This window comes from Halichoerus grypus, chromosome 6 (assembly GCF_964656455.1).
Source record: "Halichoerus grypus chromosome 6, mHalGry1.hap1.1, whole genome shotgun sequence".
NCBI classification, from domain to species: domain Eukaryota; kingdom Metazoa; phylum Chordata; class Mammalia; order Carnivora; family Phocidae; genus Halichoerus; species Halichoerus grypus.
In genome coordinates, this window is record NC_135717.1 from 42095635 (window position 1) to 42107614 (window position 11980).

The 11980-nt window shown below is 43.8% G+C and overlaps 1 protein-coding gene across 3 annotated transcripts in view; it reads right to left on the reverse strand.

Moving 5' to 3' along the window:
* The window catches only part of ADARB2 (adenosine deaminase RNA specific B2 (inactive)), a 415338-nt gene that overhangs the window by 209858 nt on the left and 193500 nt on the right, over positions 1-11980 (reverse strand). The window lies entirely within an intron of this gene.

An 11980-nucleotide genomic window follows, 5' to 3' on the forward strand; every position in this document is an offset into this window, starting at 1 on the left:
GTGAGGACCGGCCGGGATATACCTGTTACACCATGGGAAGGTGGCCCAGAACTGGTAGATATTTCAAGCGAAACCAGAAATCTGGATTTGCATGTGAGGGCCTCAAATTTAGAATGCCAAGAAAAGAGCTAACACCGTTGGAAGTTAGATACGCACAAGTGTATGTATTGGCTTTGGGGTAAGAAGAGGAAGGAAGAGAGAAAACTGAACTTTTTTCCTTTCTCGTCAGTGTAGGCCTTGCCAGCCAGTGTTTCTGGGACCCTCGGTCCCCACCGTGTGTCAGGGTGGCTGCAGATGCACCTGGGAGTAGAGGGGGGCTGCCTGAGCCCCAGAGCCCCAGGCAGCAGCCCGGCGGGGTTCCAGCCCCCTCCTTTTGGCCAGGGCCAGGGGTAGCAAACCTCCTAAATCAAACAGGGTAACTGGGTGGGGCTCAGGCAAAAGGTTTTCAACGTCCTACGTTGGTTCTAATGCAAAGTGAGGGTTGAGAAGGATGGTAACGTTCAAGTTGCTGGAGCTCTTTGGTTGCAAATGATTTGAACAAACAAAACAGACAAACAAAAACCCACTAAATAAACATCTCCACACACCCCACTAAAACGACTTGTCTGGGTAGCTCAGTGCAGGCTGGTGCAAATGCGCAGGAACAGGGAGAGAGTCGGGCTCAGGGGTTGGGTTGTGTTGTAAAGCTCGTGAGGAAGGGGACACGGGGGCGGGATCTCGGCCGCGGCCTGCTCTGACCGTCTCCGGGCCCCGACAAAGGCCGCCACAGAGAGTGAGGGTCACCATGTTGCAGCGGGACATCTGCCTTACTCCCAAGACGCAGTCGGACTTAAGAAAAAGAACAAAAGGGTGCGTGTAATCCACGGCAGGCATGGTTTCAGAAAAACGTTCTAAGGACAAACGGGCAAAGAGGTGTTTGCTGTTCAGTTCATGGTTTCAGGCTGGTGGTAACTAAGTACGGATCCACTTCCTTGAAGGATCCGGTCACCAAAAGCATAAAAGGAGTGGGTGGGCTCCGCAGCTTCTCTGAGCTCAAAGGAGTTGCCCTCAGTGTGAGCCAAGACTTGCCCCAATTCCACACAGGAGGAAGGAAGAGACAGATGGAAGGGAATTAGTGGAATTTAGAGCAGATTGGAGTCTTTCCGTTGTACTAATTTGAGTACTAATGTATCAACTCCTTCTTTTTCAAACACTGCAGAAATTACAAGAAGAGATCATGTTTTTGTTTTTTGATGTGCTTTGTGAAAGCATTCAATATAAAGTATCTATTCTATTATTTTATATATATACATAAACTCCTGTAAGCACACAACTATTCCATAACTTACAAGATATTATAGACTTTTAAGGCAAGTACTTTCTTTTAAATGCAGACATTTTCTCAGATTTGGTGAAAAATGAATGTATAAAATTCCTGCAGTTGGCGGTGCCTTTTTAATCATATTCAAAAATGATCCACAGCAAAATGAAAATGGTAATATTTGTTCACACCATATGAGTAGGTCTGAGTGGCCAATGATCTGTGTCTGGGTTGCTGTAGTGTGATGTATTGCGGTTCGTGGGCTTTGCTGCAGGCAGAAATCTTAATTAAGGCCTCTCCTAAAGAGTGCCCTTCAGGGAGCACATTACCAAATTGGTGTAAGAATTGACGAATGCCCAGATACCAGCAGTGGGACCGTGGGACCTCACTGACCATGCATTCTCCTCTGTAGATTGTGCTGCCAAGGATGGGGCCGGGCGGCAGGACCCTCACGACGTCAGTGAGCCACAGCGCCCCCCAGGAGGCACCCGGCACGGCCCACGTCTGCCTGCGTCGGGGTCTGTCTGCGGGTCCACGACCCCCACTGGGTCCCGACCTGAGCAGATGTCCCCTAACCAGGCGTGCATTTATCTGCTTTCTGCCTGGCTGGGAACACTGGGATGGTTCTGGGGTTCTGGAGGACCTGGTCTGACAGGCTGGTATTTTAGGAAATGCTTCCTTCTCGGTCGGCAAAGCAGGCCGAGCCACGAGCGCACTGTGGTCTGCTCCCCCCACGATGTTTGCACTCCCCTGTAGGGGAACGGGGGCTTCCTCTGCCAGCTTGCCGATGGATGCTTTGCTTCTTCACACAGAGCTTGGGTGGCGGGCCGGGCGGCCTGACCGGGCGCCTCACGCCAGCTAGCCTTCCTTCTTGCAGATTCTTGCGGCCGTGCCAGGGGCCATGGCCAAATGTCCCCCCATCTGCTCCTCCCTTTGCCAGAATTATCCCCTGATATTTTAACCCTGAGACATTTGACCAGGATGCCATTTTCCTGTGGGGACCCACAGGTTCGTCTGACCTCGTGTCCCTGGGTGGGATAAAACCGGGTATTTCTGGAAGCCTGTGCGTGGCAGGGCCCCAGATCCGGCTACACCATCTGGTGGCATTTGGACATTCACATGCCTTCCACGTTTCTCTGCGCCCTCTGACGCCGGCTCTTCCTGGACCCAGAGGAGCAGTGTCTCCACCTTCCAGGAACAGTAGACATGCGGAGGCGCGTCTCCATCTGCATGAGCAAACCTCAGGTATTTCTCCACCATGAGGAAACGTGAAGATGGGAAATGTTCCTGAATAGTAATTCTTGAAAACCATCCCAGTTATTATAATGACCCGACCAGTCATTAAATGAGACGAACTCTAAGCTTCCCAAACAAGCACTTTTTACAGCCCAGAGTAAGACTCGGGAAGGTGAGGCCCCAACCTGGCACCAGCTCAGAGGAGGTGCTGGGGGGCCGGCAGGTCGGGATGGAGGCTGTGGGCGGGGGGTCACCGTTCTTTCTCTCCTGGCTTCTCTTTCTTGTCACTTCGCTTGTCATTCTGCCTGACAAGTGACAGGGCCAATTAGTAAACAACCCCAGACCAAGAGCACCGTCCTTCTGGGGAGGGCGAGTGGCAGAGGCATGAGCCCCGAGCACGCCGGCCCCAGCCTCGCTGGCCCCAGCCTCGCTGGCCGCCACTGCCGGGCTCCCCACTCATCTGTCTCCTTGTGAATGCACACAGCCCTCCACGGGATGGTGAGCTTATTTGGGATCATATTTCAGGAAAAAGGAAAGGAAGAAAAGCAGAGCCACAGGACCGTTTCCAAACTGCCTCTGCAGTCCGGGCCGAGGGTTCACTTCCCTGAGCCCAGCCTTCTGTGTTAAATGGTGGAGAACACGTCCCTTCCATGTCTAGCGGGGCTGTTGTAAAAATCAAAGGAGATAAGGCGTGAGGAAGCTGGTTTTAATTTATGCAATGCTACAAACTGAGCGTATCTCTGCATATGGCCAATATCCTAAACCACCTGCTGTTGGTAGTGGCGGTGAGTTCATTTTGTGATGGAAGCATCGTTCATTCATTCTGCATTTATCAGGCCCCTGCTTCTGGATTTAGGGAACTGGGCAGAGAATGGGACAGAAAAGGCTCTCCTGTCCCGGGGCTGACCGTTTAGTGGCCCGAGACACAGCGTGAACTGATGCTAAGTGAGCAAATACAGCAGGTGCAGCAAGTCCTGTGCAGGGGGGTCAGTGGGGGCTGCAGTGAGAATGAGCGAGGACACACCTCATCCAGCGTGGGTGCTAGGGGCACCCCCAGGAAGACCTGTGGGAGCCCTGGCCCCCTAGTGCTTAGGAATGGAGGAGACAGGGTCATTGCCAATGTCATCCATGAAGGTGAGTGAGGTCACAGGGACCCCCGAGGGAGAGCGCCAGTGGGGATGGAGGCAGGGACTGTGCTGACAGCAAGACCCCAGAAGCTGGGAAAGGCGAGAAGGTCCTCCCCTGGGGGCTTCAGAGGGAGCGCGGCCCTGCCCACACCTTCATTTTGGACCGCTGGCCTCCAGAGTGGGGGGAGGGTGAAGGTCTGTTGTTCTGCATCCTGGGAGACGGCCCCACAGCAAGGAAGGCCCCTCTGCCGACGGCAGAGCCTTGACACTAGACGGGGGAAGCAGGTAAGTCTGTGCATCGGGGAGAACTGTCCCAGCCACCGCTGGTGTCCCCAAGCTCAGCGCATCCTTCTAGCAGAGGTGCAGGGAAGTTGGGGGTCGCTGTGAAGGTCAGAAGGGAGCCAGGACTTTGCAGGAAGAGAGGATGCATTTGGGCTCCTTGCCAAGGGCCCTGGAGAGGGGAGCGCGTGAGCACGGAGCGCAGACCCGGGGGAAACACACAGACTTGCCAGCCGAACCACACTAAGTGCTCCCACACCACAGTATGACCCTAACGGGGCCACCGGCACATTTTTACAGTGACGTGATGTGACAATTTCTGTTTCTGTTCAGTGGATTTAAAAATGCATCATCAGAACGTCTAGCATGCAGCAGTGACTGCCTCATGCCCAGTTTTGCTAAGTAAGTAATAAAACTTCCTTCACACTAAAAAAAGTCAGCAGTCAAACTTTTGGCCACACAGTATCCATCATTTTTATTTTTGTGTTTGATGATGTATTTGTGCTATTTATGCAATCTTAGGTGGTGCAGGTTAGAGAAAAACAAAATTCCTTATTTTTTTGCTAATTCATGGGTGGCCAGTTTATGTATTGTTTATTTCTTTGGGCATATTTTTGCATTATGTCTGCATATTCTAGTTTGAGATCATGATAGATTCGGGTCAGAACAATGGAAACAGAGGGTGCCGAGGAGGGACTAAGGCCTGAGTGGTCAGTGTCTCTGGAAGGCATGAGGAGCTTTGTGGGGAGTAAACGAACCACAAACACCCTTGCCGACGCCTCCCGGTGATCTGCTCGTGGTCCTCTCAGCAGCCTGTTGAGACCCGTTTACTCAGTAATTAACTGGCTGATTCTTTCATTTACGAGGTATTTATTAAGTGCTCAATGCTGGGAGCACAACGCTATGAGGTGCGCCCTGCCCTTGGTCTGCACTTTACTCCGTTTACTTGTTCCCCTGTAAACAGACCTCAAACGCTTGACTGAATGAGCGTATTTTTAGACAGTATCCATGTCTCCTTCGGAAAATCAGCTTTGGGTCTGAGGTTAATCACCTGGCTTTGATTGAAATAGTGTCCTGTCTGGATTTCGCGTCTCGTTTATTGTTAAATATGGGCATATTTGTGTAGGTGGTGAACGGAAATGTTGCACTTGTTAGGGGACCTCTGTCTGATTCCTGAAGCCACAATAATAACACTGTCAGCTATGAATGCCAAGTGTGAAAATAACCCTTTGTTCTGATTTTTTAAATCTGTGGACGACAACAGCACTCATGGGGACAGTAACCCACACAGTAGATTAAAAGCCTGTTAAATGTTATTTTCAGCTTGGCCGAGCACCAACTGCCGGGGTGCTTCGGTCCCACCTCTTTTGAAATACAGCAAACGTGCTGCAGCCAGGTGACAAGACTGGTGTGTCATTTTAGAGAGACCGAGTAACTGTACAGACACGTGAAGTTCGGTTCACTCTCTAATTCTTAAATATAAAATGCAGGCTGAGCCAAGAGGTGAACCGGGGGCTTTGACCTCCTAAATGCCCACCATGTGCCCCAAATCACCCTAAATAAATTTGTGATCTAGTAAAAAGTATACCATACGACCCCCTGCTGAACTACAAACCTCTCCTATATTGAAATTCTTGAGTTACCTCAGGTGAAAAATCCCAGAAGCTTTCATTGGCTTAGTGGTTTTCTGGGCTTCCTCTTTTTTGTTGTTTAAAATTCTCAACCAAAACACAGGTACAACTTGTATTTTTCTGTGTAGGAAGCCTTGGATTATCCACTAATTTTAAATAGTTCGATTCTGGTTAAAATAGTTTTTAGACCACAGTTCTCACATGATGTGGAGGATTTGAAAACTGCTTTTCAGCATAAGTAGTAGAAATTGGCAATCTGAGTTGCATTAAGTCTTGCTATGGAATCAATCTTGTAAGAATATTCCCTCAGGTACAGCACGTGGCTCTAAGAGCATCACCCAGTAAAAAGCAACCAGTTGAAGATCCTTGCTAGAGGAAATATCCAAGTTGTATGTCAAATATGTAAAATTCATATCAAGAAGTTCACCTTTACATTTATTTATGAAATCCCTCAGAGAATTTCTACTTTGCTAAGGACAAAAGGAGAGCTCATAATTTCTGAATTCACTGAAAAAAGTCCCAGAGGTTATGCCACTGAGTGAAAATAAATCCAATCCGGTGCCACTACACAATGGATTTAAACGTGTACACCTAGACTGATAAATAGAATTCCAGCCCCAATCTATATTTGGACAGATAATAGTCTTATAAAAGATTTGGAGGAATCTTCAGTCATTAAAATGTGTGAGCTTTAGAAATGTATCATGTTACTGATTAAAAATAAAGACTAGAACTTCATCATGCTGTATGATCTGAAGAAAAGTACACACCTTTCTAGTCATCATGGTGCTCACCATCACCATCATCACCATCATCACCATCACCATCATCACCATCATCATCATCATCATCACCATCATCACCATCATCACCGTCACCACCACCATCATCACCATCATCATCATCATCACCACCATCACCATCATCATCATCATCACCATCACCATCATCATCACCATCACCATCATCATCACCATCATCATCATCACCACCATCATCATCATCATCACCATCATCATCATCACCATCATCATCATCACCATCATCATCACTATCACCATCATCATCACCACCACCACCATATCATCACCATTATCACTATATCACCATCATCAACACCATCACCATCATCATTATCATCACCATCATCATCATCATCACTATCACCATCATCATCAACGTCACCACCATCAGCAACAGCATCATCACTATCATGTAAGTGAACTTCTATTTATGGAGGACAGTAAACACTGGGCTATGAGGAATGAGTAGGGCACATTATTGTGTATTTTGGCTGGTTTGGCTGAGATATGAAGTAGAAACAAATATTAAGGAGTTTTAGAATAGCTACTTATGACACCATGACCCTGTGGCAAAGACTTGGAATACAGACTCAGAGAACTTTAGGTCCAGTCCGACCTCTAGCAATCACTAGCTTTTGGTCTAGGCCTTGTCCCTTAAGCTCTATGAGTCCAAGTTGTCTCTCTCATGCATGAAATGGGGTAATAATAATAATAATAATAATAATAACACTTGTCTCAGAAGTTGTGGATTGCACACAGTATCCTTATCAAAATGCCCATATTGAAAGCAGAAAACCAAGCTCATTAAGGTTAAGTAACTTACACCAGGAAGTGCAGCTCTCAACTGGCAGACTCTGAGTATGAATTGGAGTCTTTTCAATTAGAAAATTCATGCTCTTAACCACTTGTCTATAGTGCCTCCATAATATGGAATATTGCACATTTATTGTTGCTCTCCACTTTAAAGACTCACAAGAAACTTCTGCAGAAAATTTATTCTTTTGAGATGGATTTTAGAACAAGCTTATGTAAAATAAAAGTTTATTTACAAATTGTTTTCTAATCCATCAGTTCCCTCTGTTCTTTTAAGTGGTTATTATTCTTCTTTCTCTTATAAATATTCATCACAAAAGTACTCATAAATTAAATATATATATTATATATAATTATACAACTTGTATAACTTACATATATTATACATGTAATTATATATATGTACACACACGTCATCACCAATTATGCTTTTAGACACTATTCCTTAATCTCTCTTCAACCTGGAATCATCTTTTATAAGTAACTTGTCCTGTGTGAAATAAAAAAAGTATTTATAAATAACACTTTTGCCTTTCAACAGTTTATAAGTCAACTGAGGAGGTTCCAAACACACACTTGAAATATATGAGTAGAAAAATCCAAATTTGTACAATTTGACCAAATGAAGAAGTAATTGAGTGTAAATTCCATAAACATGGAAAGAGGGGGTTGATGTTGGTTGGTGAGGTGGGGAAGGCTCCTTGGAGGACATGGAATCTGTGGCATGGGAGAGAATGTGTCTGGGGAGGATAGAAGAGAATAGCTCATTTTTAGAGGTAAGGAAATATTAACAGTACCTGATTGATAAACATGAAAAAGTCTCATGAGATCAAATGGTTGTGTATCTGTGTGACAACAAGAAGTCTCCTTCACTGCTTGTGGTAGTATAAGTCAGTAGATACTTTGGAATACTGTTTGTCATTGTCCAATAAGTCTGAAGGGATACATATTCTATGCCTAAGTGATTCTGTTAGTAGCAGTATGAATGAGAGGTGCTCCAGGATACATAAACAGTATTGTCTATAAAAATAAATAGTGAGAAAATCCAAATGCCCACCTACATTAGAATGGATAAGTATATGGTGGTGGTGTGTGTCCAGTACACATACAGAATTTCAATTTTAATGTAACATGACACAACAATGAAAACAAATAAGAACTACATGCAACAACATGGCTAGATTTCACAACTATAATGTTGAGTGAAAGAGTAAAACAATAGAATTTATACATACAAATTAACATAAAACATAGAAACAAGGAAAACCAAACTATATAGTTTAGAGATATGTAAGTGGTAAAACTATAATTAAAAAAGATAATGGTAGTCAGTAACTGTAGTGGGCTCATCCAGGGTGGAGGGAGACAGTTGTACTGAGAAAGGGACAGAGGAGGCCTGGGGTATGGACATATTCTTACCTCTAGGCTGGGATTGGTTATAGAAGTGTTATACACCTTTGATGTATATGTTATGCATGACTATATGTCTGTTGTAATTCATAATTAAAAAAAAAGCAAGTGGTAAAACTTCTAAAAGGAGAAAATTCATTAGTCTATACTTGACTATGAGAATGTGTCTGGAATATTTAGTGGGTGTGCCTTAGGTAGGAGTTTCATAAAGAGGAGCATGAGGGCCTATGTTTGGAAGGTTACAATGGGGCCACCTGGAGGCAGAAGCACTTTGTGCAAGAATGATGGAAACTCAATCTCTAGTCTATTATGGGCACTTCTAATATTGTTCTTATTTTCCATTTACATGCCAGTTAACATATGTTAATGAATCCAGATGAATATATATGCATGCATATAATCATATATATGATAAATATATATTATCACATATATAAATAATCAATTTACATATATAATTGCACATTTGGAACTGGAGAAAAAGATAGTAGCAGGGAAGTTGTTTTGAAAATGTTGATAGACATTGGGAATGTATTTTCCTCTTTCTTTTTCCCTTACTTTTATCTCCTCCTTGATGCACAGCCCTCCCCTGCACATATACATGTGTGCACACACACACACATGCATGCACACACATGCACACACATGTACAATTGCATATTAGAAATGCCTTTAGGTAGGTTCTTAAAAAGCTAGTTTTATGTCTGTACAAATGGCTTCTGTTGTTAATTGAATGTCAGTAAACACACTGTTTCCCAGTAGTCTGGAGTTAGCAGTCTTCTCAGTCATGCCCGCTCACTCAGTAAGCCCTGGGGGCAGGGAGATGCTATGTATGGCCCAAGTGGCCCCACACCAGAACCTAAACTCTGGATTCCTTCTCCCCAGTCTCATCTCCTTTAAGAAAATCCCTTAATCAAGCATGTATTTTTAAATATGTTGCTACTAAAATTCAGTAATGGAGTTTCTGGGAAAAAGAATTTAAACAGAGTCTCTCACTCTGGCTCACAACACAGCAGAGTCATTACATCTCGATCTACCAGCGACCCCAGCCGCACAGTGGAAGTAGCAAATCTCTATGCACTGCAACCCAAACAGAGTTTACGCAGGTGTAACACCACCCCCAACGTTAGCTTTTAAGAAAGCTCAACTGTCAGCTGCCAACACACAATTAAAACTTTTATAATAAAAGGGTGAGATTTATAGAGTAGAGCCAGAAAAGAAATCTGACTTGAACTTTTCAACAAGCGTCTAAATGTTGTTAGAAGAAATCACTGAGAAAAAAACATGGAAAACCGTAGCCCTGATTTCAAAAGGAAAATGCAAATGGAAGAAAATAAATCCTGGAGATTATTATTAAGGAGAAAAAAATCAAATTCTCCTGAGTAGTTTTCACAATATCCCTTAACAGAGTTTCTCATAGAAGACACAAATACTGTAGTAAAAACTAATGAATCCCTCCCCTGCAATTCTTCCAGAATTTACCTAGTGAATAAGTTCGATTATTTAGATTTGACTCTTCATAAAATCACAAGGTCATTACCCCATCCAAACCAAAATAAACACTTCAGGGTAACATTAATTCAGGAAATCACATAACGCCAGTATTTTAATATCAGAACTAATAAGCTACTATTCCTCACTGTGGGAGAGGATGGTGTTTACTCACTGCTCACCAAGGCCTCTGTCTCTGTGAAGAAGGGGCCTCCGTATTCCTATGCAGCAGATACTGAAAGTGACAATCCACAGGCTTACATGTGGCCCACACGGAACGTTTGATTTTGTGTCATATTCTCTATTTGGGTATTTTTACCTAAGAATGCTAGATTTTTTCTCTTCCTGACTCCAGCTCTGAGTCCATCCCCACAGTCCCTGACACCCTCTGTACTCACACACCCCATTGGCTTCCCTCATGTCTAGTTGTCTGCCTAGTGCCTTCTGTTATTTTGGTTCTCTGCCTGTGGAGTTTTTAACCTAACCATGTGTAACATAACTCAAAGTCCTGTATGTTTGTCTCTACTTAGAGAGTTATAGAAAATAGACTTGGCATTCCAGTCAGAATTCTATTTTCAGAGCTAATCAGAAAAAGTCACAGGTCACAAACAAGGGAGCTTCCCTAGCCCCATCTTGATGATTCTAGATTAGCTTAAATATTAACTTGTCAATTCAAAATAATAAATATATGAGCTTTCCCCATTAATAAAATATCTTTCCTCATTTGTAAACACTTAACAGCAGAAAAGGCCAAAACCATTTTTGGATGAATTGCGGCAAGGAAAATTTTGGTTAACCAATAAAATGAATACGGTGGGCATACTGCAATAATATTGTAATCCCATCCAGCTGGTAGAGGTGGGTTTGCACATTTAGATCAGAGCTTCCTCATCACCAATGCAAAGAAATCATGATCTCTGACAAGCTTCACAATGATCATAAAATAGATATAAACCCTGTTGTGGAAAAGCACTGGTTTTGTTGACCCTGAAACCTGGAGACAGAGTCTCTACTGTGCCCTTTTAAACAGGTGACAAAAGACCTGTTTGGTCAGCTTAAACATTTCTGCAACAGAGGGGTTTTTAATTTTGTATCTGTGGTAATCCTTCTGATTCTCTTGGAATTATATACAGAATTTTTACATGATTTTTTTTTTCTAGAGTTAAGCATCCAGAGTTTTCTCTAGGTTCTCAAGGGCAATCTTCTTTTTAAGTTTTTAAAAAAATTTTTAAAAAACATTTTTTTAAAAGATTTTATTTATTTATTTGACAGAGAGAGAGAGAGAGAGCATAAGCAGGGGGACAGGCAGAGGGAGAGAGAGAAGCAGACACCCCGCTGAACAAGGAGCCGGATGCAGGACTCGATCTCAGGACCTTAAGATAATGACCTGAGCCAAACGCAGATGCTTAACAGACGGAGCCACCCAGGCGCCCCTCAAGGGCAATCTTCTTAAAAATGTTCTCCACAGACCACTTGCATCATTATCACTGATGGTTTGATAAAATGAAGGGCCCTGGGCTCCACCCAGGACAGAATCACTGAAGGTGGAACCCCAAAATTTGCATTTTAATCAATGTCCCTTATGAATCCTCTCCCTCACATTAGAATGACCTCTGCATGCATACATGTGTACATGCACACACATGCCCAAACCAACTCATATATCTGTTTCTTGCAACTATCCTAATTCAATTAAAAACAAAAAGTAGTGAACAACAATTTGCAAAGAAGCAATCCCACAGAGGGCCCCAATCAAGACAGCTCAAATATATCGCTCTCCAGCAGTCTGTTTTGATCCAAGGGTAAAATGTAAACTAGCCAGGGGGATTTATGGACTTCATGTCCTTCAGACAATCCTCCATAAATATAATTTCTCTCCACTGGGCATTT